Here is a 23587-nt window from a genome sequence, read left to right as displayed (position 1 = left end):
AACATACAGGGTCACACATTTAAGGTGGAGCAAGGAAAACATTTTCAAGGGCTGAGTGTCTTTGGAATTCCCTCCTGCAGTGGATGCTGAATTTCTTTAACTTACGTTTGGCAGAGATGGGTAGATTCTTGATTACCAAGAAAACAAAACTGTCAGGACTATGCAGGAATGTAGAGTTGAGGTTAAAATCGGATCAGCCTTGACCTTATTGAATAGCCGAGCAGACTTGAGGTTCTGAGTGCACTACTTTTGTCCTGTGTTCATGTTTGTAGGCTGTCAAGTTCTTGGGATTTTGTAGAGTTCAATTCTTGAAATGTCTCCAATACTTCTTTCTCTGATAGTAATTGGATTTACTTTTTTAAGCCCTAGGTTACTGTCTATTTCTGGCATGGAATTTGTGTTCCACTGTGAAGTTCTAAAACCATCTGCAGGTTTAGCGCTCCAATGCTGACTAGATACAATTTTCATAGTGGTATAGGTGGGCTGTATGACAAAGCACTTCATAAGGTTATATAAGTAATTGTGACTGTACTGACAATTTTAGTGGCAGTCACTTGACCAGAGATTTGGAATTTTTGGTAGACCCATATGGAATAAACAAAGCTGTCTGCAAAGATATTAATGTTTTCATCTAAAAACAATCAAAGCCAGGCAACTAACTTAATGTCAAAAAATTTGCGTTTCCAATTTTAATTCACATTTGTATGATATTTTTGACATGAGAGATGAGGGATTGACCAGTCAGTCTGCTCATTAGACAATGGAGAGAAGGCCAGGAATAAACTCTGATCTATATTTCAACAGCTGCTTCTGGTGGAAGATGAGTGAGTAGGGAAATGGATTTGTATGCATGAGCTGAATCTCTCCCCCTCTTCCCCCTCTTCCCCTCTTCCCTCTCTCCCCCTCTTCCCTCTCTCCCCCTCTTCCCTCTCTCCCCCTCTTCCCTCTTCCCCCTCTTCCCTCTCTCCCCCTCTTCCCTCTCTCCCCCTCTTCCCTCTCTCCCCCTCTTCCCTCTCTCCCCCTCTCTCCCCCCTCTCTCTCCCCCCTCTCTCTCCCCCCCCTCTCTCCCCCCCCTTCTCTCCCCCCCCTTTCTCTCCCCCCCCCCTTTCTCTCCCCCCCTTCTCTCTCCCCCCCTCTCTCTCCCCCCCCCTTTCTCTCCCCCCCTTTCTCTCTCCCCCCCCTTTCTCTCTCCCCCCCCTTTCTCTCTCCCCCCCTTTCTCTCTCCCCCCTCTCTCTCTCCCCCCTCTCTCTCTCCCCCCCTCTCTCTCCCCCCCCCTCTCTCTCTCCCCCCCCTCTCTCTCTCCCCCCCTCTCTCTCTCTCCCCCCCCCTCTCTCTCTCCCCCCCCCCTCTCTCTCTCCCCCCCCCCCCTCTCTCTCTCCCCCCCCCTCTCTCTCTCCCCCCCCCCCCTCTCTCTCCTCCCCCCCCCCCCCTCTCTCTCTTCCCCCCCCCTCTCTCTCTCCCCCGAAACACAGCATCTGGTGATCAAGCAAATATTTAAAAACAACTATTCATTAAGCTCTTTCTCCATTCTGCTATTGCTAAATTCCCATTTAAAAAAAAACTCTGGCTTGGATTAAGAATCTAATCCTTCGAGACATTAAGGACTTCTGACCTGCAAAACTGTATTTCAACCAATCTGTACCAGATGCAGTGTCTGAAGCATTGACTACCAATGTTGAATTTTCTGTTAAGCTTTCAGGTTTGAATACTAGAACTCTTTTATTTCACTCAAAAATGTTTTGGTGTTTTGCTCCTTCATTTTCCACTAAACTATGTTTTATTGAAGTTTGATAGCTGCTTTAAAAATAAACAGTGTCCTTCTTCGAATCCCTACAGTTTGGAAACTGGCCATTTATCCCAACAAGTCCGCACCAACCCTCCGAAGAATATCCCATCCAGACCAACACCCCTACCCTACTACTTAACATTTCCCCTGACTAATGCCCCTAACCTACATATCCCTGAACACCTATGGGCAATTTAGCTTGGCCAATTCACCTAACCTGGACTGTGGGAGGAACCTGGAGGAGACTCATACAGACACTGGGAGAATGTACAAACTCCATATAAACAGTCATCTGAGGGTGGAATTGAACTCCGGTCCCTGGCACTGTGAGGCTGCAGTGCTAATCACTGAGTCACTGTGCTGCCATGTTGTAATTGACTTTCCCTATGCTCCCAAATCCTCAACCTACCACAAAAACCTGGTTCAAAAAAGTTTCTAAATAGCTTAGCAGAAGAAGGAAGTCATCCATGTTTCTTCAGTTTTCAAGTAACCAATTACGGCCAGGTTGTTGCCAGGATTGGAGGTTTGAGCTGTAGGGAGAGGCTGAAAACAATGGGGTGTTTATTTTCCCTGGAGCATCAGAAGTTGATGGTTGACGTTAGAGGTTTATAAAGTCATGCGGGACATGGATATGGTGAATAACCAAGATCTTTTTCCCCAGGTTAGGAGAGACCAAAACCAGATGGTATAGGTTTAAGGTGGGGGGAGAAAGATATAAAAGGGGCAATGTTTTCACACGCAGGGCAATGATGTGTGTCTGGAGTGGGCTGTAACAGGAAGTCATGGAGCTGGTACAATCACAACATTTAAGAGAGATCTCGATGAATACATTAGTAGGAAGGGTTTAGAGGGATATGGGCCAAACACTAAGACCAGATCAGTTTAGGGTATCTGGTCAGCATGGATGAGTTGGACCAAAGAAACCGTATAACTCCAGTTTAGCAAGAAGATTTATTTAAACATCTTTAAAGCCCTACATGGTTCCTAAGACTTTTCTTGAGTCTAGCTCCAAAGCTTAGATACGCCTGCTAACTCCCAGGAAGCTTTTGAGTCTTGATGTGGAGCAATTAAGCAGCTTGTTGGGCTTACTCCTGAGCCTCAGCTGTACAAAACAAGTTGTCAGTCATCACTTTAGCAGCACAGCTTAAGGGTACTCTCCCTGTGTATAGCCTACCACTCTCTCACTCCAACCTTTGAACTGCTCCACTTTCATCCTTCAAGTATTTTTGAAAGACTGATTGGAAAAAGAAAACCTTGTAATAAGCTGTGTATTTCAAAATCAAATATAATATTGGAATGCCAAAGTCCCTGCACATTGTACTGTACAAACCAGCAATCTGAAATAAACAAATGGATTCTGTCTGAGTCTCCGAACTTGTGGTGGCCTGCTGCATTCGAGTTAACAGGGTACACTCCACCACAAGGCCATCATTAAGCAGAGGGAGCATCCAGAACATCACCGTTCCAGATGTACTGTGTGACAATTAGGAGCAGGAGATGAAATTCTGCCATTTGAGCCTGTTCTGCCATTCAATACCATCATGGCTGATCTCATCTCGGCTTTGACTCCATTTACGTGTCCACTCTCCATAAACCTTCAACACATTATTATTTAAGAATCTGTCTCCTCCATAAATTTACTCAGTGTCCTGGCATCCACTACATTCTGGTGTTGTGAATTCCACAGATTCACCACACTTTGAGGGAAGTAATTTCTCCTCCTCTCTGTAAACGTACTACTCCTCATCCTACAATTGTTGTACAATTCCCAGCGATGGAATATTAATGTCCTCTTGGTACCAATCCTGAAATAAGAAGATAACATCAAAAATAATTCCCCAACAAAATTTGCCCATGTTTCTTGTATAATGAATCACCACAGTGCTTCCCTGTGCATCTGTGCTGTGTTGTTCTTGTCTCATGCTGCCACATGATGCTACCTTGCTCAGTAACTGCAGCATCATGGGGGGAAAGCTACTGATTGAGGGCAGACACTGCAGGATGACCTTAAGCAGCACTGAGTTCAGTGCCTGGCTTCAGACTGTTACATGACAGTGAAAATAATCTGAGTCATGCTAGCTGAGCAGCAATAGTGGGGTTTGAAAGCTGTTGGCTAGATGACATGTGGTATAGTGATAAGTGTGGATCTCATGACCTCAGTGTGAGTTTCCTCAGGAGGGCATGAGCACTGGTTGCCTGCAATGCAATGGAAGCTGACCTGTTTGCTGTCAATATTGATTCTGCAAGCATCCTCCACACTGGTTAGCAGTTCTCTTTTAGAAAGAATGGGTTCCAAGCCCTGCAGCAAGTTAGCATTGGTTTCCATGCTCCTTGACAGCAACTGGCAGGCCTCCCAATATACCTAGCATCTCTGTGTGCAGGCTCATTAGTATTCTACCGCACCAGCCTCATTCAAATCCTAGTCCAAGTCTGTGCAGCACAGTCTGATTTATCTTCTATCCTAGAGACCTGACAACATACCACCTCTTTGCTTTTTGCTGCCTGTTTGTGATGATGATGCATTGACCATAAGACACAGGAGCAGAAGTAGGCCATTCAGCCCATCAGGTCTGCTCCCCCATTCAATGAGTTTGTGGCTGATCTGATGATCCACAACTCCACGTCCTTGCCTTTTCCCCCATGATCCATGATTCCCTTACTGATTAAAATCTGTCTCTATCAGCTTTGAATATACTTAATGACCCAGTACCAAGAACTCACTTCAGTGAAGAATTCTATAAATTCACTATCCATTGAGATAAGGATCCCTCTTCATGTCTGCTTTAAATGGGCAACCGTATTTTCTGATATTATTCCCAATAATTCTAGTCTCTCCCACAAAGGAAAATGTACTTTCCGAATCTACCGTGTCAAGTCCCCTAAGAGTCTTGTATGTTTTAATGAAGCTATCTCTCATTCTTTTAAACTACAATGAGTAGAGGCCCCACTTACTCAACTTCTCATCATATGACAGTATCAACTTAGTGAGCCTTCTCTGGACTGCCTCCAATACCAGAATATCTTTCCTTACATAGGGGAAACAAAAGCTGTGAACTACCAGTGCTGTATCTTTTCATTATCTTTATGCTCCATTCTTTTTGAAATAAAGGCCATGATCCCATTTGCCTTGAGAAAGTGGTGTCACCATTTTGGGTCTGGTGACCATTCTTCAGACAGGCCTGAAGAAAGATCACTGAACTGGAAACATTGTTTCTGCTTTCTCCCCATAGATGCTGTGAGAGCTGCTGAGTTTCTCCAGCAATTTCTGTTCTTGTTTCAGATTTCCATCATTCACCGTTCCTTTTTTCAAATTCCATTGCCTTCTCCTATTATCTGCTTCTCTATCGTCTTTTTGTCATTTATACATGCAGACTCCCAAATCCCTCATTGCAGCTTTATGCATCTTTCTCCATTTAAACAATATTCAGCTCCTCCTTTTCCTGCTAAAATCATAACCTTACATTATAGTTCAATTGCTAAGTTTTTACTCACTTCCTTAACTTATCTATATCCCTCTGTACACTCTCTACCATCCTCAGCACTTGCATCCAGACCTACGTTTGCATGATCTGCAAACTTGGCTATAGTACATTCACTTTCCTCATCCAAGTTATAAATGTACATTATAAATAATTGTGCCATAGCACTGATCATTGTGGCATTCCATTTGTTACATGTTGCCACCCTGAATATATTTCCCACACCCTTCTTGCATACTCATACTGTCTCTGCACTATCCTCTAAATTGCGTACAGTACCGGTATCTTAGCCAATGATTTCCAATGCCAAAGGATGGTGTTTATTTATTTGAAATGTCGTCTTGTTTTTTATTTGTCAAGCTGTAGTGACTGGTTGGGAGGCAGATTTTGAACAGTGCAGACATAAATGCTGAAGGGGTGGGTGGACTGAGTGAAGGGGATATGGAGTCTGAAATCTCAGACTTAAAGCAAACAACTTGGTTTAACATAGGATTTTTCATGATCACAGGATGTCTCAAACTACTTTTACAGGTAATCAATTATAGGCTTCCAAAGAAGAGGCTTATTGGACTCTGTTAACTCTGCTTCTTCCTCCACAAATGCTGTTGAATTTCTGCATCATATTATTTTATTTTAGATCTCTGGTAGCCTTATGTATAGTTGCTGTTGCAATGTTAGAAATGCAGGGACCATTTTGCATATGGCAAATTTCCCTAAATGGCAATGTAATAATATCCATGCAATTTGATTTTGTGATATTGATTTAAGGAAAATTTTAGCCAGGACACTACAGATAACTCTGTTCCTCTTCAAAACTAATACCACGAGATACTTAAGTCTGTCTGAGAGGATAGACATAACTTCTGACTAATCTGCACTGCCTCAAGACTGCACTGGTGTATTCATTTTTCAGGCACAGTCCTTGCAATACAGGAATTTATATCACTGTTTTACGTTGTTGTTTCAAAATCTTGCAAGTTCCTCCCTAATAGGAGTATGAGTGGATCTTGCAATGATTCAGTGAGCCGCCTCACCATAAGCAATAAGTGCTGGCCTTGGTAAAATGGTGTCCTCATTCTGTGAAATATTTCTTTTACAGAAGTTTTTGTGCTGCAGCAACTGTTTGTTTCAAACATTTGGATATGACAAACAAGTGTCACTAGACTAAGAAATGTCAGACAGAGTGATGGCTTCATGGTTCTATGCTCCATGGGATCCAACATCGAATCATAGCTGCTTTAGTCTAGTGATGTTGTTGCTACATTGGCCATTTGACAACAAGGTCTATCCTCCCTGAATGGAAATCTTGGTGGGCAATATGCATGTGGCACACTCCTAATGATTGAAACAAATTGTGAATTATTCCAATAAGCAAAATGTAAGATTCTTAATTTTAATGAGCAACAGTCATTAGCCTTCAGAACACCTATATGAGGAAGGACATAGTAAGAACCAATTAGATAATTTACATATGGTGCAGCTCAAAAAGGTTTTCAGCTGAGTCAGCCTGATTAATTGGCTTTCAAATAGAAATTGTGCACAGCCTTAAGGTTACTGTCTTGAACATGATAGATTTAATTTTTTTGCACCATGTTTTTCGTGATTTAAATGTCTCTGGTTCTGCTGGCAACAGACACTGTTTGAATTGCAAAGCAATATCTGCAATGAAATTTGATGATGTAAGTAATATACTACAATACGTTATTTAACTTTGATAACTGGAACACTTCAAAAATAAATTCTTTCTTTACAAATTCTGTGGCAGTTTAAAGCTCTGATTTATAGCATACTCTTTCTCTTGTCCCTACTGTAACATTAACATTATTTACAGGTTTTGAACTTTGTTTCTTTATTTACACTTTATACTGAGAAGAACTGTAATGTTGTACTTTTAACTTATTTCTTTACTTGTATCCACTGTTTTGTACTAGGTACCTAGTGCCTAAAATGATCCCAGGAGTGGCGACTTTGTACATTTTTTTCATCCTGTATCACTGTACTTGACGTGACAGTAAAACCTAATTCCTAGTCACATTTTCTAAACTTAGTGTAGCAGCTCTCATCCAAGGGGAAACACTAAAACTGTGTTGCTATATCCGCTTGCAGTGAGGATCCCAGACAGAATCCAATTGATAGAGTTGCCCATTAGCCTGTCATTACCACATATTCTGGACCAATGTTTTGGTGTTTTGCTCTGACAGTTACACTCCCTTTGTCTTTTATTCTATGACATCTTAGTTACTTAATCTCTCCTGCCCTCTAACAGATCACTCATCTTTTGCTATTGTTCTACCAGATCCCTCCCTCTATTTCAACAGCATTAAACCCATCACATTTTTATTGCTCTTTAGTTCTAAAGAAAAGTCTTAGTGTTGACATTTATTTCAAAAAAGCAAAATACTGCTGATGCTCAAAATCTGGAGGAACTCAGCAGGTCTGGCAGCATCTGTGGTGAGGAACAGAGGAAACTGTTTGAGTACTGTATGACTCTTCAGAAATCTCTCTTCTCTTGGCAGAGTGGTCAGCATCTGTGACGTTTTTATTTCAGTTTAGCTGCATGCACTGTATGTTGCTTTTATTATTAGACTAAGCAAAATAACTATCAATTGCATCTTATATCCCAAACTTTCTGTTATGCCACTGTGCTTAATCCAACATTGCATCCTTTTCATTCACAATTTTAATATTAGTAAGCGAATGATTAGAAGTTTATCTAAGTTCATTATTGAACAATGTTGTTTTAACTGAAGTGTACGCCAGATCAGTGATTTTTGACAAAGCTTTTTTCATCTAGGTTTGGACTATTGGGATATGTTATTTCAAGGTTGAGAAATTTTGTTGGAAATAACATTTCATGATATGCATCAAAACGAGCAGAAGATGCTACACAAATGGAAGATCTGATTACATGAGGATGTAAAAATGATTTGACTGATCAGTTCAAGATTTAGCAAGGTCTTGCATTGTTGGGGCTCTTTCTCTGAGCAGAATTACTCTTAAAACTGATTTTGTTGTAATGTCCATTATCTACACGTGCTCATTGTGGCCAGCTAATATTTTGTTTGTGTAAGTTTATTTTAACTGTATAGATAAACTAAAATGCGTAAGAATATCTTCCAACATAGAAAAAAAAAGAGTTGGCAAAAATGCAATAGTTTTCAGATATTTGCAAGTTATGAATTAGATTTTAAAAATGACTAATGTATTTGTACAAACCATCATGAAGCTATATTATTGCAGACGTGAAATAGAAATTGCAGTGCGCTATGTTATTTATAAACAAAATAAAAATAATTTGAATCATTTGTGATGAAATGCTATGGTTACAAATCCAATATTGATTTGCCTTCAGTGAAACCAATTTAAGTTAACCAAATTCAAAAGAAATAAATGATCAGACATATGTGGGAGGTGCTAAACAAATAGATTTAAATCTGATCATCTTGAATTTACAATCACTGTGGTCTATAAGTAGTCAATATTTTGTGTGCTTTCCTAAAGTTATCTCTCAGAATATGCTTCTCACACATTTTTCCTTAAGTACTATATCAAATCTAGAAGCCTAAAAGTTAATGATGCGATATTAATGTTCATATGAAATTGTTATTGAATGCTGTAACAGAGGCATTGAGCTATGCAGTCTAACTTTTTTTTTTACAAGGTTGGTGCATACCACAATTAGTGAGTAGTGCATTTAGAGACAAATTGATTCTTTGAGTAATTTCATATGTGTATACTACACAAGGTTTGAAATTTACTTGTGATTTTTTTTTAAAGATTGAAAATGTACTTGTCTTAAGGTACTATCCAGAGAATGGTTTTGTTACAATTTTCCTGACATTGTGGAACACTCCCCAAAGCAATCTCACTTCTGCTCACCAAGCAGCACTTATATCGTAAGAGCATGATATAAAAAAAACTAGGAGTAAGCAATTCAGTCCCCTGAGCCTGTTCCACCATTTAATACATTCACAGCTGATCTCATCTTGGCCTCAACTTCACTTTCCAGACCATGCTCTGTAACCCATCAAATCATTATCTGTGCTGCGAAACACAAAGCATGTTTTGTTTTTACATTTAGAGTCATGGCTATTTGAACAGGGAGAAATTTGACTTAGTCTCACTTCCTCCCAAAGTACTCTACAGCATTGTAAGCAGATTATATATTCAAGGTGGGTTGCAGTGAGCACTCGGCATGCATAGTTTGCAAGCAAAGTTCAAATAGAAGTCAGCCAGAATCTAACAATGACAGAAACTGCTCAAGGGAATGAATGGTCTTGTCCTTATAACATAAAAGTAATAAAACTGTGTCTAAAATGTAGGAATTTGTTGAACACAAAGAAGGGGCTTGCAAGCAATTGTTTTGTATATGAATTATTGATTTGTAAGTATTCTGTGGAAATAAGATTTAATTATAAATGGTAAATAATCATTAGAAACTGGTATGCCGAAATAGAGTATGTAGAGAAGTTCATAGTTTTACTTTGTCCTTGACTTTTTTTTAAATGTAACATCATTTGGCTTGGCAAAACGAACTGTGAAATTCCAAGAAACCAAATTGTCCTCCATATGGTAATATTAAAGTACAAAGTTAGAACTGATGGATCACCAAAACGCATCTTGCTGTCTAGTCATATCTGTTTTATTGGTCAGCAGATGACTCTAATTTACTTATTCGATGCTTGTTTAACAAAGTAGAACTGTCAAATTGAGAATTAACAGAATCTGGATGTTCATTTGGGTTCTGCCAAGACTATTCTGCTCTACACGCTTTTCAGCTTTGATCCGAACATGAGCAGGGCCCTCCATTCCAGAGTGCATTGAATGCTTATCCTTAACATTAAAACAGCGTCCGACCCAGTTCAGCACCTAGAAAGACTGAGTAGAACTGATGTCAGTTAGCATCAGGAAAAAAGCAAGTCTCTACTGGCTGGAATCATACCTAGCTCAAAGGAAGAACGCTATGGTATTTGAAGCCAATCATTTCAGTTCAAGGGAAATATCTTGGATTCGACTCTCATTAGACACTTACCTAGCTACTCTACTCTGAGCATTGATTTGTTCTGAATTGATATCTTTAAGCACATAGTAAAGACACATGGTGAAAGAGAATGTACTCCAGTGCACAACCCTGAATTTGAAGGTCACTCCGACCGTACTATCATGGTCTGATACATCTATGACCGGTGAATTGAATAAGAGAAGATTGAACAATGTCTCACTCATTTTAGTTCTCACCCATCTTCCCTAAGTCCAGCATGACCATTATAACCTTCAAGGCTTGGTCAGCAAGAATGGGGGGAGGCAATCCTGTTTATGGACATAGAATGTGCCCTACTTAGGAAGATTTCAAAGTCCTTGCCAGCCTCTGTGCATGTTCTAAATATGTTTCACATGAAGGTATAAATTCATCACTTGCGAGGGGGTGGCAGGAGCTAATCAGTAGGAAAGTTTTATGCCTATCCTTTCCCTAATGCAATAAGACAATATTGGGTCTGCAATCAGTTTTCTGGACCTTCTGGATCATACCTCCTAATGATCTGCACTTTCAGTGGATTTGTGGTGCTAGTGAGCACAGATCTTTCTTAGAGGTGGTATTGGAGGAGTCTTCAATGCAATAGACTCAATATTACATCAAGATCTATGTAGAAATTGGCAAGGAAAAACACTGTGTCAGGTTGCGAATTCAAGCCCATTACTATAAACTTCATTGATCTGCCTGCAATACTATCAGAATGCTGAGCCATTGGAGGTGCCAACTTTCAGATGAAATGTTAAACTGAAGCTTTTCCTCTGTGTGTTCTTTTCGGTGAACATAGAAGATCAAAGAGGACAATTTGAACAGAGCAAAGATGCTATCTCAATGTTCTGACTAGCATTTATTCCTCAATCAATGTCACCAAAGCAGATTTGTACAAACAGCTGTTTCACACCATGGAACCTTGCTGTGTACATGTTAGTTGCTACATGGACTGCAGTTCTTTAGCTGCAAATTACCTGGAGTTGTCAGCGTTATTAGGAAATGCTATTTAAAGAACAGTGAGATTTGATTTATAGTGCTGCTTCTAGAACTTATCAGTCTAATAAATGAGGATAAATTATTTATTGCCTCCTCAATCGTTTGTCTTGGAGGAGAATCTGAGAAAATGTTACTTTGACAGATATGACGAATTTTGATTCAAGCAAGTATTTCTGTCAGGCACAAATGAAATCTGGAGTACATAATTTAAAGTTGAACACCCAAAGATAGGCAGAGCTGGATATTTTAATGGTGAAAGTGCAATCATATTTTGTACGATCATGACTAGCTGTAAGAGGATTGAATAAATTATTGTTAGGAAAAGGGATTAGAGCTAGTTTTTTAAATTCCCTGAAGCAAGCATTTATTGCCCAACCTGAGTTGCCCTTGAGAAGGTGGTGGTGAAATATCACGTTGAACTGCTGTTGATCTATTTGGTCCAGATAGATCCACAATTCCTTTAGGGTGGGAATTTCAGGACTTTGACTCCATAGCACTGAAGGATTGGCAATATATTTCCAAGGTAGGTGGTGAGTAGCTTAGAGAGGAACTTCCAGATATGGTATTCACATGTAACTACTGGTCTAGTCTTTCCAGATGCAAGTGGTTCTGCGTTTGGAAGGTACTGTCTAAGGAGACTTAGTGAATTTCAGCAGGGCATCTTTTGCATGGTGTGCACTACTACTATTACTACTACTACTGAGTGGTGGTGGTGGAAGAAGTGCATGTTTATGGATGTGCTATGTCAAACAGACTGCTTTGTCCTGGATATGTAAAACATGTTGAGTTATTGGAACTTGGCTCATCCAAGCAAATGTTCCATCACGGTCTTGACTTTTGCCTTATAGATAGTGGGCAGGCTTTGGTGAGTCCAGGCAGATGGATTCACGACAGAATCCATCGTGTCTGACTTGTGCCATGAACCATGGGATTTATATGGTATTGTTATTCTTGTGTAATCAAGTTTAAATTTTCTTTAAAAAGAATAGGCTAGATGGAACTATGAATGTAGGTTTGCTCGCTGAGCTAAAGGTTCATTTTCAGAAGCTGCCAGACATTTCGAAACATCTGAAAATGAACCTTCCAGCTCAGCGAGCAAACCTACATTCAGAACCTCAACCTGAGCTACAAATCTTCTCCAAACTCGCTAGATGGAACTATGGCTTATCTACCTGTCCAGGATAAATTTAGAGGTTTTTGTTATTTGCTCATCGACAATTTCTTTTTGTGGATGTCCATTTTCTTTTTGGAGTAAAGAACTTGATTTTAATTTTCATGAGCAAGCTTCCACGTATTTAGAAAAGAGGAAGTTTATCTTATTTCTCTCACACTTTCCCCAGCAGTTAATTAAAATGTCATTTCACTCGACTCTCTCAATACTTTCGCACTCTCTCTCTCTCTCTCTCTCGCTCTCTCGCTCTCTCTCGCTCTCTTTCTTCCCCCTCCATCACGCTCTCTTTCTTCCCCCTCCATCAACCATAGACTGGGAGCAGGCTTTGTACAAATATATTAAAAGTAATGATTACCAGAAAAAGGATGGAACCCATTAAAGACCAAGGGGGGCAGCCTGTGTGTGGTGATGTCTTAAATGAATACTTCTCATCTTTATTTAGAGGAAAAAGATGTTGCAGCTATTAAAGCATGAGAGTTGGCATGGTGAGATTCAAACACACCTTAAGATTAATGAGAGGCGGTATTAGATATTTTAGCAAGGATACCAATGTTTAAATCTCCAGGACCTGGTGAGCTATATCCCAGACAGTTGTGGGCGGCAGGGGAGGAGATTGCTGGGGCCTTGCAGATAGACTGAATATTTTGCTGAACACAGGTGAAGTGCCAGAGGATTGGAGGATAGCTAATGTCATTCCATTGTTCAAGAAGGGCAGCAGAGATTAGATTCCCTCCAGTGTGGAAACAGGTCCTTTGGCCCAACAAGTCCACACCGACCCCCTGAAGAGCAACCCAACCAGACCGACCTCCCTCTAATTATGCACCTAATACTATGGGCAATTTAGCATGGCTAATTCACGTGCCCCGCACATCTTTGGATTGTGGGAGGAACACCCAGAGGAAACACATGCAGACACTGGGAGAATGTGCAAATTCCACACAGACAGTTACCCAAGGCTGGAATTGAACCTAGGATCCTGGTATTGTGAGGCAGCAGTGCTAACCACTGAGCCACCGTGCCGCCCATTATGGGCAAGGTAATTATCGACTCATTAGTCTGACATCAGTAGTAGGAAAATTATTGGAAAAAAAGTTTGAAGGACAGGTTTGATAAATGCTTGGAGTGGCAGTGATTGATCAGGTAGTCAGTACAGATTTGTTCGAGGCATATCCTGTCTGAATAATTTGAATTTCTTGAAAAGGTTACTAAATAGATATTGAGTGTAGTGCAGTTAATGTGGTTTACATGGACTTCAGGAAGGCCTTTGACAAGGTCCCACGTGAAAGGTTGGTCCAAAAGTTAAGACCCCATGGGATCCAAGACAAGATAGCAAACTGGATTCAAAATTGGCTTACACTGAGGAGGCAAAGAGAGAGCTGTTTTTGTAATTGGAAGCTGGTGACTTGCGGTATACCACAGGAATCATTGCTGGGACCCTTGCTGTTTATGTACATTAGTAACTTGGAGCATGAATGTAAAGGTTTAATTAATAGTTTCGCAGATGACACCAAAATTTGATGTGTTTTGGTAGTGAAGATGATGATCTTAGATTACAGTCTGATATTAATCAGTTCATAAACTGGGCTGAGCAAAGCCAGATGGAATTTAATCCTGCTAAGTGCTAGATGGTGCATTTTGGGAGGTATGATAAGGAAAGGATATACACATGAATGGTAGGTGCCAAGGGAATACTGAGGAACAAAGGGACCAAGGTGGAGGCACCCCCTGTATGTGGTTCATTGGTCTAGGGGTATGATTCTCGCTTTGGGTCTTCTACTACACAGATTTGCGAGAGATCCTGGGTTCAAATCCTGGACAAGCCTGCGTTTTGGGACAGCTCCGTGGTTAGCACTGCTGCCTCAGTACCAGGGTCCCAGGTTTGATTCCAACCTTGGGTGACTGTCTGGGTGGAGTCTGCACATTTTCCCCGTGTCCGCGTGGGTTTCCTCCAGGTGCTCCGGTTCCCTCCCACAGTCCAAAGATGTGGAGGTTAGGTGAATTGTCCATGCTAAATTGCCCAGAGTGTAGGGTGCATTAGTGAGAGGGAAAAGGGGTTTGGGTGAGTTACTCTTTAGAGGGTTGGTGTGGACTTGTTGGGCCGAAGAGCCTGTTTCCACTCTGTAGGAAATCTAATCTAATCTAACCTAAAGGTATACAAGTCCATAGATCCTGTCGGTCTCAGCATAGGGGACAAACTGGTGAAGAAGGCACATGGGATGCTTGCCTTCATTAGTTGGTACATAGATTAGAGAAGCAAAAATGTCTTGCTTCAACTTTATAAAACATTGGTTAGGCCACAGATGGAATACTATGTGCAATTCTGGTCACCACACTTTTGAAAGGATGTGATTGCACTGAAGAGGGTGTGGAGGAGATACACCAGGATGCTGCCTGGGATGAAAAGTTTGAAGAAAGTCTGGGTTTGTTTTCCTTGGAATAGAGGAGGCTGAGAGGGAACCTGATTGAAGGACACAAAATTGAGAGGTTTAGACAGAGTAGATTGTCAGAAACTCTTCCCCATGGCAGACTTGTCTTAAGACCAGAGGGCATAAGTTTAAGGTGAGGAGCAAATGGTTTGGGGGAGATCTGAGAACTTATTTCACCCAAAGGGTGGTAGATATGTGAAGCTGTCTGGTGGGTGGGGAAAGCATCTGGAGAGTACTTAAAATACCAGAGCACAAAATACTATGAACCAAGTGTAGGTAAATGAAATTTGTGTAGTTTGGAGGTTTTTGATCAATTTTAGTGAGCTGCACCTCCATATTTGCTGCTTGTCTAGATTTTTGTGTTCTTGGCTAATTTCTCTTAGCTTTTAATCTGCATGTTCAAATGAGGGAAAAGGTTTCCAGTCACTAACTTGCACCATTTCTGAAGCTGCAGCTCTGATGTGCCTAGATTACAAACTCACCAAAGCCCATTTTTTTCAATTTTTTCTGAGCATTCTCAGTCTGAGATTAATAATATTCAATGTCAGTTTTAAAAAAAGATGTTTGGGAAGCATATCTGATGAATGTAGAATTGAATTGTGATCTAGGTACTCGAGCCCTACAAAGTTTGCACTGCTGTGAAAGTAATGTCTTTCCACTCACTCTCTGATGTTATATCCCTCCTTGAATATGCCAAAAGGGTGCAATAACATTGGCTGATGTTTTCTCAGATTTTAGTAATATTTTTAAAAAAAGGGACTTTTAAATTTTAGAGACTAGCAAAATAACTGATGCAGTGATTCGTGAAGATTTTTTGAAAAGAGGAATCCTTGTTGAAAAATAAACATTAAACTGTTAGATACATTGAACATATCCCAGTGCTGGTTACAATATGGTACAATATTGAAGTACAGTTTTGGTTTGAAAAATGGTCTTCAAGTATTTAAGTAGAAATATTGATTTTTATTTGTAATACCTGTGCATTATTAAAGTTTTCAGCATGCTCTCATCTGTTCCTTTACAAACTTTGCAATTTATGTCTTTAAGAGTTTGCTTTGATAATACAAGGCAGATGTGAGTTCTTAAATACAGCTATCTTGCAGACTATCAAATAAACATGGGCTGTATGTGATTAATGCTTCATGATTTAACAATCATGCCAGTGTTAAAATTAACATAATAACAAATGAATTCAGTTAAGCCATGATTTTAACCTGGGCTAATCTGCTGGGAGGAGGACTGGGCATTTCAACTAATGTGGACACTGATCAGCAGAAACATGAATTCACACAGTAGCCAGCAGTCACAAGAGACTGAGGGCCCAAACATGCCCTTAGGAGGAGCAATCCTGCTCCTCCTGGGCCACCAAGAAACATTGGCTTTTTTTTTAATGATCATTGCTTTAAGTAGTACCAGGCTTGCCTGGTCAGGTGAGCAGTAAGAACTGAATGCATGGGATGCAAATTAATCAAACAGATTTTTGCATTTATTGAGGCTTCTGCTTGCCTGGGGCATGTTGGCCAAAATATACTGTAGAACTTGTGACGAGTATATATCAGATGTAGTTTTGCTGACTGATTCTGCTGTGGTTTTTACACAGTTGTTGGGCTTGGGTATTAATTATTTCATATCAAAATTCAACAAATGTACCTGTGAACATAAACAGTTAACATTCATGTTCAGGTAAAGGCATATGAAGTGGCTAATCTAAATTAAAATTGTTTCTGGAATTAAATTTCCAAGTTAATGTACTGTTCATAAAGTATTGAAGTTTTGTCTTTGATAAATATTCAAGAAAGAAAGCAAGAATGTTACACCATTGTGTTAGCCCTCAACTCATTTCAACTTCAGGTACCAGTAAGTCTTTTCTGTCCATTGAAAGAAAGCACCACACTGAAATCTCCGTTGTTCCAGAAGCATAGATCGTTTATTCTTCAAACAATAGATTTATATGTGTGTGGTGAGAATGATTGACTGCAACTTGTCTTTGAGCACACTTGCCACAATCTCCCCTTGTCATGTTATTGCACATAAACAATTTTAACTTGCAGCCATGGTTGTTGATTTATTTTCCAGCTTTAAAAGACAGATGATTATGAAGTTATATTACATCGATCAAAGCTTTTCATTCTTTTAAGTGAGAAAAAATGCTGTACATCATTTTTTTGTCATCACATTGAAAATATCCATCATTAACCTTGTGAGAAATGTTCCATTAGGACCTGACACCAAAGGATACAGAACTTTCTCCTTCAATGTCTTCTCATGGTGAAATAGGATCAATGGATATCAATACTGTACCATAATGGTTATCAAATGGTTATCTGGAATTCTAAACTAGTATTCTAAACTGAACTGGTATTCTTAAGACCTAAATTAATAATCCAGAGACATGAGTTCTTTCTCATCATGGCAGCTGGTGGTATTTAAATTCCAAGAATCAAATAAAATCTGGAATCAGTAAATAGTATCATGTTTAGTGGCCACAGAACTACTATATTTGTTGCAAAAATCTGCCTGATTCAATAATGCCCTTCAGGGAAGGATCAGCTGTGTTGGTCCAAATGAAATCTGCTGTCCTTACCTGGTCTAGCCTCAAGCAATGTATTTATTTTCTAAAATAATCTAACAAGCCACTCCATTGTATTCAATAAAGTAGTCTGTTAGGGCTATGACAACTTTGCTTTTTCACTCCCATGTTCTCAAGCAATGTTTAGGGGTGGTCATGATCCCTCCACATATAAATGGACATGGTCTACACCAGCTGTTGTCCATAATTCAGTACTAATTGTTACTAAGTCAGCAATCTCAGAGTGCAAAGTTAGGCTAGCAGTATGTAAAACGGTGAATTGAATTGTAATTTTTACAGACCATGAGTGTGATTTGAATATTTTTTTGAAATAATTTTGACAGCATTTGGGAACATATCTTTTAACCAATTTATTTTTATTCATACATTTGTGCAATTGAACCACAATTCAGTACTAAACAAACCATAGCTTGCACTAAAAACAATGCACCTTATTTTTAAGCTGAAATTATTATCCTTTAAGCATGTATCCATAAAGTTTTAGAATTGCATTAAAATCATTTATATAATGCATTTGCCTGGCTTAAAACCAAATGTTGTCACTGGACAGTATTTGGAAATATTTACCTGCAAGAACTGAGAGTGAGAATGCTTTTATGTTTATCCTGATAGCTCAGTGAGTTAATGATGTGAACTACAGCATAGAGATCTGCAGGTCAGATGGGCCTAGATGGGCTGTACAAAGTATATATTGATTTTGGTCAAGGCAGTGTCAGAGACAGTAGAATTGATGCCAGATAGGCAAGACTTATTGTTGCTGCTACTGTTAACCATACAGCATCCCTTGTTGGTGCATGTTTGTAGGCATCAGATAACAGGTACAACTACTGTTAAGCAGATAATGAAATTACTATATGCTTCATTGTTACCCATCTACTATTTAACATTTCATTAACCCTATTGCTTGTGAATAAATTCTAGTGTTCTATGCAGGTTCTTTCACCGAACCGTATTCACAAGTATAATGCGCAGCAAGCTTTGATATTCTGAATTTCATTTTTTGATGTGTTTATTGGTCCATATTTGTGAAAGACACACTGTTAAACATAGTCAAGCGAATAAAATTATTTTGAAATTGTTTCCATTTTAAAGTATTGTTTTCATTTGCTACTTCATATCTTTGTTTAGCTAAATGATCCTTAAAGAATAAAATGATTGCGTAACAGTGACTTTAAGAATAATTGTATACTATAGGGGGCACAGGCAAGAATCAGCAGGAGAGTTTCAAATGAAGACATCAGGACTCTATCGAGAAATTGCTATGTTCAGTGGCTATGCTGCTTCAGATTTTTAGCCACCCCCCCCCCCCCCCCCGCACAGCATGTATAATAATTAAAAATGCAGTAAAATATGAACAAGTTATGAGCAATAAGCAAAATGTATTTGACCAGAGAATTTAGTGTTTGTTGCTGATCTCAATGTTGCAGCTGTCGGTATTTAGTCGTAATTTGAATGTGGCTGATTAGTTCCCACCAGCTGACGATCATGACTTCTTTTATGCAGCACCATATTGATCAAGATGTGCTTCCACTCTCAACAAATGTTATGTTTTAAAAATAAAGCTTTAAACATTTGCTTTTGAGCTAGCAGCAGCTCTCTCCTCATTCCACAGTATCTGATTGCTACCCCTCTCCAGCAGAGATCAAATGGTCTGCTCTCTGTAGATGCAGGTAAGGTACCAACATATTTCCACTGAGTGTAAGGAAATCTTGAGACCCAAATTCAGCTTGACCTTGAAGTTTCCAGGTTGGCTGTGCACGACACGTATAGTCTTGCCTTCTGAGTCCAGGTTGCAACAAGCAATGCCTGTTAGTTTCTATGTGGACCAGTAACTAAATCTGCGTTTCTGAATTTGCCACTCTTTCAGTTTGTAGGTTCTAGAATGCCACTGCCCTTGGTTCCTCTCCAATATCCTACCTTTAATCCTAAATTTATGCCTTAAAGTAATGGATTCAACAATGTCACTGCGTCACAACAGTGTGTGCATGAAGGTAAAATCATTATAACAAATTCTGGCTTTAGCAGTGGCTATATCAAGAGTTTATTTTGGCTTGCCACCATAATATAACTAATATGTTTTCAGAGTAATCTTTTACAGATATGTCACATAATAAGATTTTCCAAAGTGTCATTTAATTCTCATTATGCATGTTATGGGATTCTACTTTTCTTGCTCTAAGTAAATAAAACTATTTTTGCACTGCTACTGCTGCTTACATGAGTTTGTTCAAAAGAGAAACAAGTTTTCAATTAACAGGAACAATTCCAAACCAGAGAGAACTCCACTAACTACGACAGATGATTATTGACAATTGACTGACAAAAGTTATTTTAATTCTCAAGTTTAAATAATCAGAATTACTTATAAATAAACCTGGCTAAACAAAATCTTTGGGGATAATCAGGCTTATTCAATTTGTTGAGAGAAATCAGAGTTAATGTTTTGAGTTCAGTGACCTTTCAGAACTTCAGAACCCCAGTTCTGAAAAAGAGTTGCTGGACCCAAAATGTTAATGCTGATTTTTTTTCATAGATGCTGCCACACCTGCTGAGCTTTTCCAGCAATTTCTGTTGATTTCCAGCATTTGCAGTTCTCTTGTTTTTGTTATTAAATTTGTTTCCAGTTAGGTACTGCACTGAATTCGCAAATGTTTCAAATAATTTCACCATGTCATTGCTTGTAAATATTTGCTTAGACAATATTTTCTTTGAATCTAAAATGTGTTTGAGGCCAATAAAATCATTCAAATAGTTGTCACCATTAGCATCTGCAATAAGGTTTATTTAATTGTTTCACTATTTCTTGATGAGATGGATTTCTGTGGATAATGCAAAGGTGCCAATTCTCTCCAGATCTCTTTAAAATAAATTTCTCTATCTGTAGGACTTGCAGCACTGCTCCTTTTGTATAGTGTAAATGCCTTGTTTTCATCTGATGCAAGTGCTTGAAAATAAATATTTTCCTGGTATTTGTTGGAAAACTAATTTAAAGGTAATTGAAGTAACAAAGGAAACTGTATCTAGTAAATGTCTTGCATTCTTTCAAGGAAACACTCATAAATTGAAGCTCCATCCAAACTTAGGCTTGTTTCTTCATGGACTGATTCTTGGTCTTTTCCGTATTTCCAAATTGTTTGATCCTTTCAAAATTACAAAGTAAATAGACTTTCAGTTTCAGATAAACTTCAGTTATATACCAACATTTGACTATGCATGTTCCTGCCCAATAGCATTAATTGAGCAATGGGACCAAGCGGCTTGGAGGGAGGGGGAGAGAAATGGGGAGGAGCTGTGTTTACATTGATGTCTTGTATTGCTGCTGAATTTGAATAATGCAACAAAACACATCTCTAATCATTCACACTGGAATAACAAATTAAAGTTTGTTTTTTGTTTAGCAGCATTGACTAGCAAGGAGATTTTTTCATGGATGAGTGGTGCTGGAGTGACTTTGAGTATTGTATCTGAGCTTAGGGTAAATGCTTGTTTGGAAATTTTGGAAAAATTTTGGCTTGGATTTTCCCTTGTTTACCAGATGAGATTTGGAAGAATGAAGATGTGTTATTCCAATCCTGACACAACCTTTCTGGTAGACAGCCGAAGTGTCTGTTCATTTTTCTATGAGTATATGATCTTTATCAGGGTCTTCACTATGGGAGGACACAGCCACAAGGGCTACAAGGTAACAAGCAGAAGCAGATTGTGGATGAGACAATGGGTAATATATTGCTGTCTGCAAGGGACATTCTCAAAGAAGACATCTCCATTAGGTTTCAATGTCTTTCCATCACATTACCTGTGTAGTTGCATCATCATTATTCCTTCTGAAAATGTACAATGGTAGATAACTTGTGACACTGTCAGGCATTGAATGCCAACAACAATAACACAGTTCACACACACTATTTTAATACCACACTGAGTACAACTATTTGTAAATGCTTGGTGCTGCTCTTCACCATGCTCTGTTTTGTGTATGCACTCTAATTCCGAACATGATATTGTTCTCAGATGATACATGAGCAGGAACAGTTAGTAACCTGCTCTATATCAAAATAGTTCTTGAAGGATTAAGAACGTTATGAACCAAGTTCTGAGATAGTATTGAAATCCAAGTTGCTTGTACAACTGCTTAGGACACATGTACTACCATGTTTCAGACAGAACTGGTTAGGTTTATGCTACATTAATATATTGTCTCCTTCCTGCCATGCGCTAGTTAAGGACAGTGACACTTGAAGTCATTGAACTGTGGTGAGTGAAGTTAAATCTGGAATCAACATTCAATGACATTAGAAATTGATGCATCTCATTGAGTCTCATGCTATAACAATTGCGAAATTTGCCTGCGATTGCTGGAAACAATTCTTGGATTAGTTGTGTCAGATGACTTCTTTGTTAAACTGCAAGCTTTGGTTAAAATTTTTCTGCACTGATTGATGGGCTAAATTTTTGTCAAGTAAGTTGTCTTATGAAATAAATTTTACCAGCATTATGTATGTATATCTAAAGAGTTTTCTGCTGAGATGAATGAATGTGGCTAAAATTGTCACCGTAGTCAATGTTCTGATTACTCAGTAATTCGCATTAGCCAACACTGCTCTACACTTCTGCAAGGAATTGTGATCCTGAGGAAGGGCCAGCATTAAAAGTTCAGATGCTACTTTCATCACTGTGAGCAGGGTCTGAAAAATATGAAACTAAATAACAATGGATACATTTTGAACATGTATACATAAAATCAATCTCAATTTTATTCAGCGATTGTGTAATTAGATTACTGCACCCAATCTCACTGATACAGGCACTTAGATTTGAGATCCTTACCACTTCTGAGAAGTAGCAGTAAAGCAAAAGTGTATATCAGTGCACCATTTATAAGCTTTCATTCTGTGTATGATGCCTGTCCATTATACAACATAAATAGAACAGTGTAAATTATCAAAATTTCCAAAAAATCATCTTCAAAATACATTTGATTTATTGATACAGTGAATACAAAACACAGTATAATGAATTAATTCAAATTGTTGATCAGCTGGACATACTTCTCTTGACATTTTCATTTCACTTTACGGAATCTAAATGTCATCAGTAAAAATGTAATCTTCTACAGCCCATTCCAACATATTGGGCATGGGTTACATGTAATTTTCCATTCATAATTTAACATGGAACACATTGTTACCACTGTTAGGTCTGACCACCTGTGACAGGAGAGGTTAGAAAATTGCAACTTAAATTTGCAACTTTATACTGTGTCTATGCTATTATGCAAATCAGTAGGACTAGTTTGAACTATTTGGTATAAGTTGCAGGGCATAATGGCTGGGAATCTATTGAATGCACTCAGTCACAAAATGAATAAAGCAGAACAATTTAGTGATGAGGCCAATTATCACAGGAGTGTCTAATACTCACCTGGTTCAACTATTGATTTCTCAATGGTGCACACCCCCAGTAAGATGAGCAGTTGTGTTGCTTCAATACAGCTAATTAAATTGCTCAATAAATGCAGCATATTTCATGTTGCGCAAGGTATAACAAAATAAAACAAACCTTCTGGTATAATACTGTAATTAGTTTTGGTGGCTCAAAGAGCAAACAAAAGCAACAAAGAAATGTGCTTTAGCTGAATGTTTCTAAAGGAGCCTGTGCAAACAGAACAGTATCTTATAACCATTACAAAGTAACGCACCTGGAAAATAAGACCATAAGACCATAAGACATAGGAGTGGAAGTAAGGCCATTCGGCCCATCGAGTCCACTCCGCCATTCAATCATGGCTGATGCGCATTTCAGCTCCACTTACCAGCGTTCTCCCTGTAGCCCTTAGATTCTTGTTGTCTAGAGGAATTATCAATCTCGGCCTTGAAGACATTTAGCGTCCTGGCTTCCACTGCACTCCGTGGCAATGAATTCCACAGGCCCACCACTCTCTGGCTGAAGAAATGTCTCCGCATTTCTGTTCTGAAATGACCCCCTCTAATTCTAAAGCTGTGTCCACGGGTCCTAGTCTCCTCGTCTAACGGAAACAATTTCCTAGCAGCCACCTTTTCCAAGCCATGTATTATTTTGTACGTCTCTATTAAGTTTCTTCTAATCTTCTAAACTC

The 23587-nt window shown here is 39.1% G+C and overlaps 1 protein-coding gene and 1 long non-coding RNA gene across 6 annotated transcripts in view; one reads left to right on the top strand and one right to left on the bottom strand.

Moving 5' to 3' along the window:
- epha6 (eph receptor A6) overlaps window positions 1-23587 on the top strand; it is a 687522-nt gene that overhangs the window by 154097 nt on the left and 509838 nt on the right. The gene's annotated exons all lie outside the window — the stretch shown is intronic.
- Window positions 17818-23587, bottom strand: part of LOC122555111 (uncharacterized) — a 117608-nt gene continuing 111838 nt past the window's right edge. Inside the window, exon 4 of the long non-coding RNA XR_015758902.1 lies at window positions 17818-20612. This is a non-coding gene — a long non-coding RNA (uncharacterized LOC122555111). The remainder of the gene's footprint in view (window positions 20613-23587) is intronic.

This window comes from Chiloscyllium plagiosum, unplaced genomic scaffold (genome assembly GCF_037043375.1).
Source record: "Chiloscyllium plagiosum isolate Xiang-an unplaced genomic scaffold, Cpla_swu_hap1 HiC_scaffold_12, whole genome shotgun sequence".
NCBI classification, from domain to species: domain Eukaryota; kingdom Metazoa; phylum Chordata; class Chondrichthyes; order Orectolobiformes; family Hemiscylliidae; genus Chiloscyllium; species Chiloscyllium plagiosum.
This window is presented reverse-complemented; position numbering and strand designations above follow the sequence as displayed.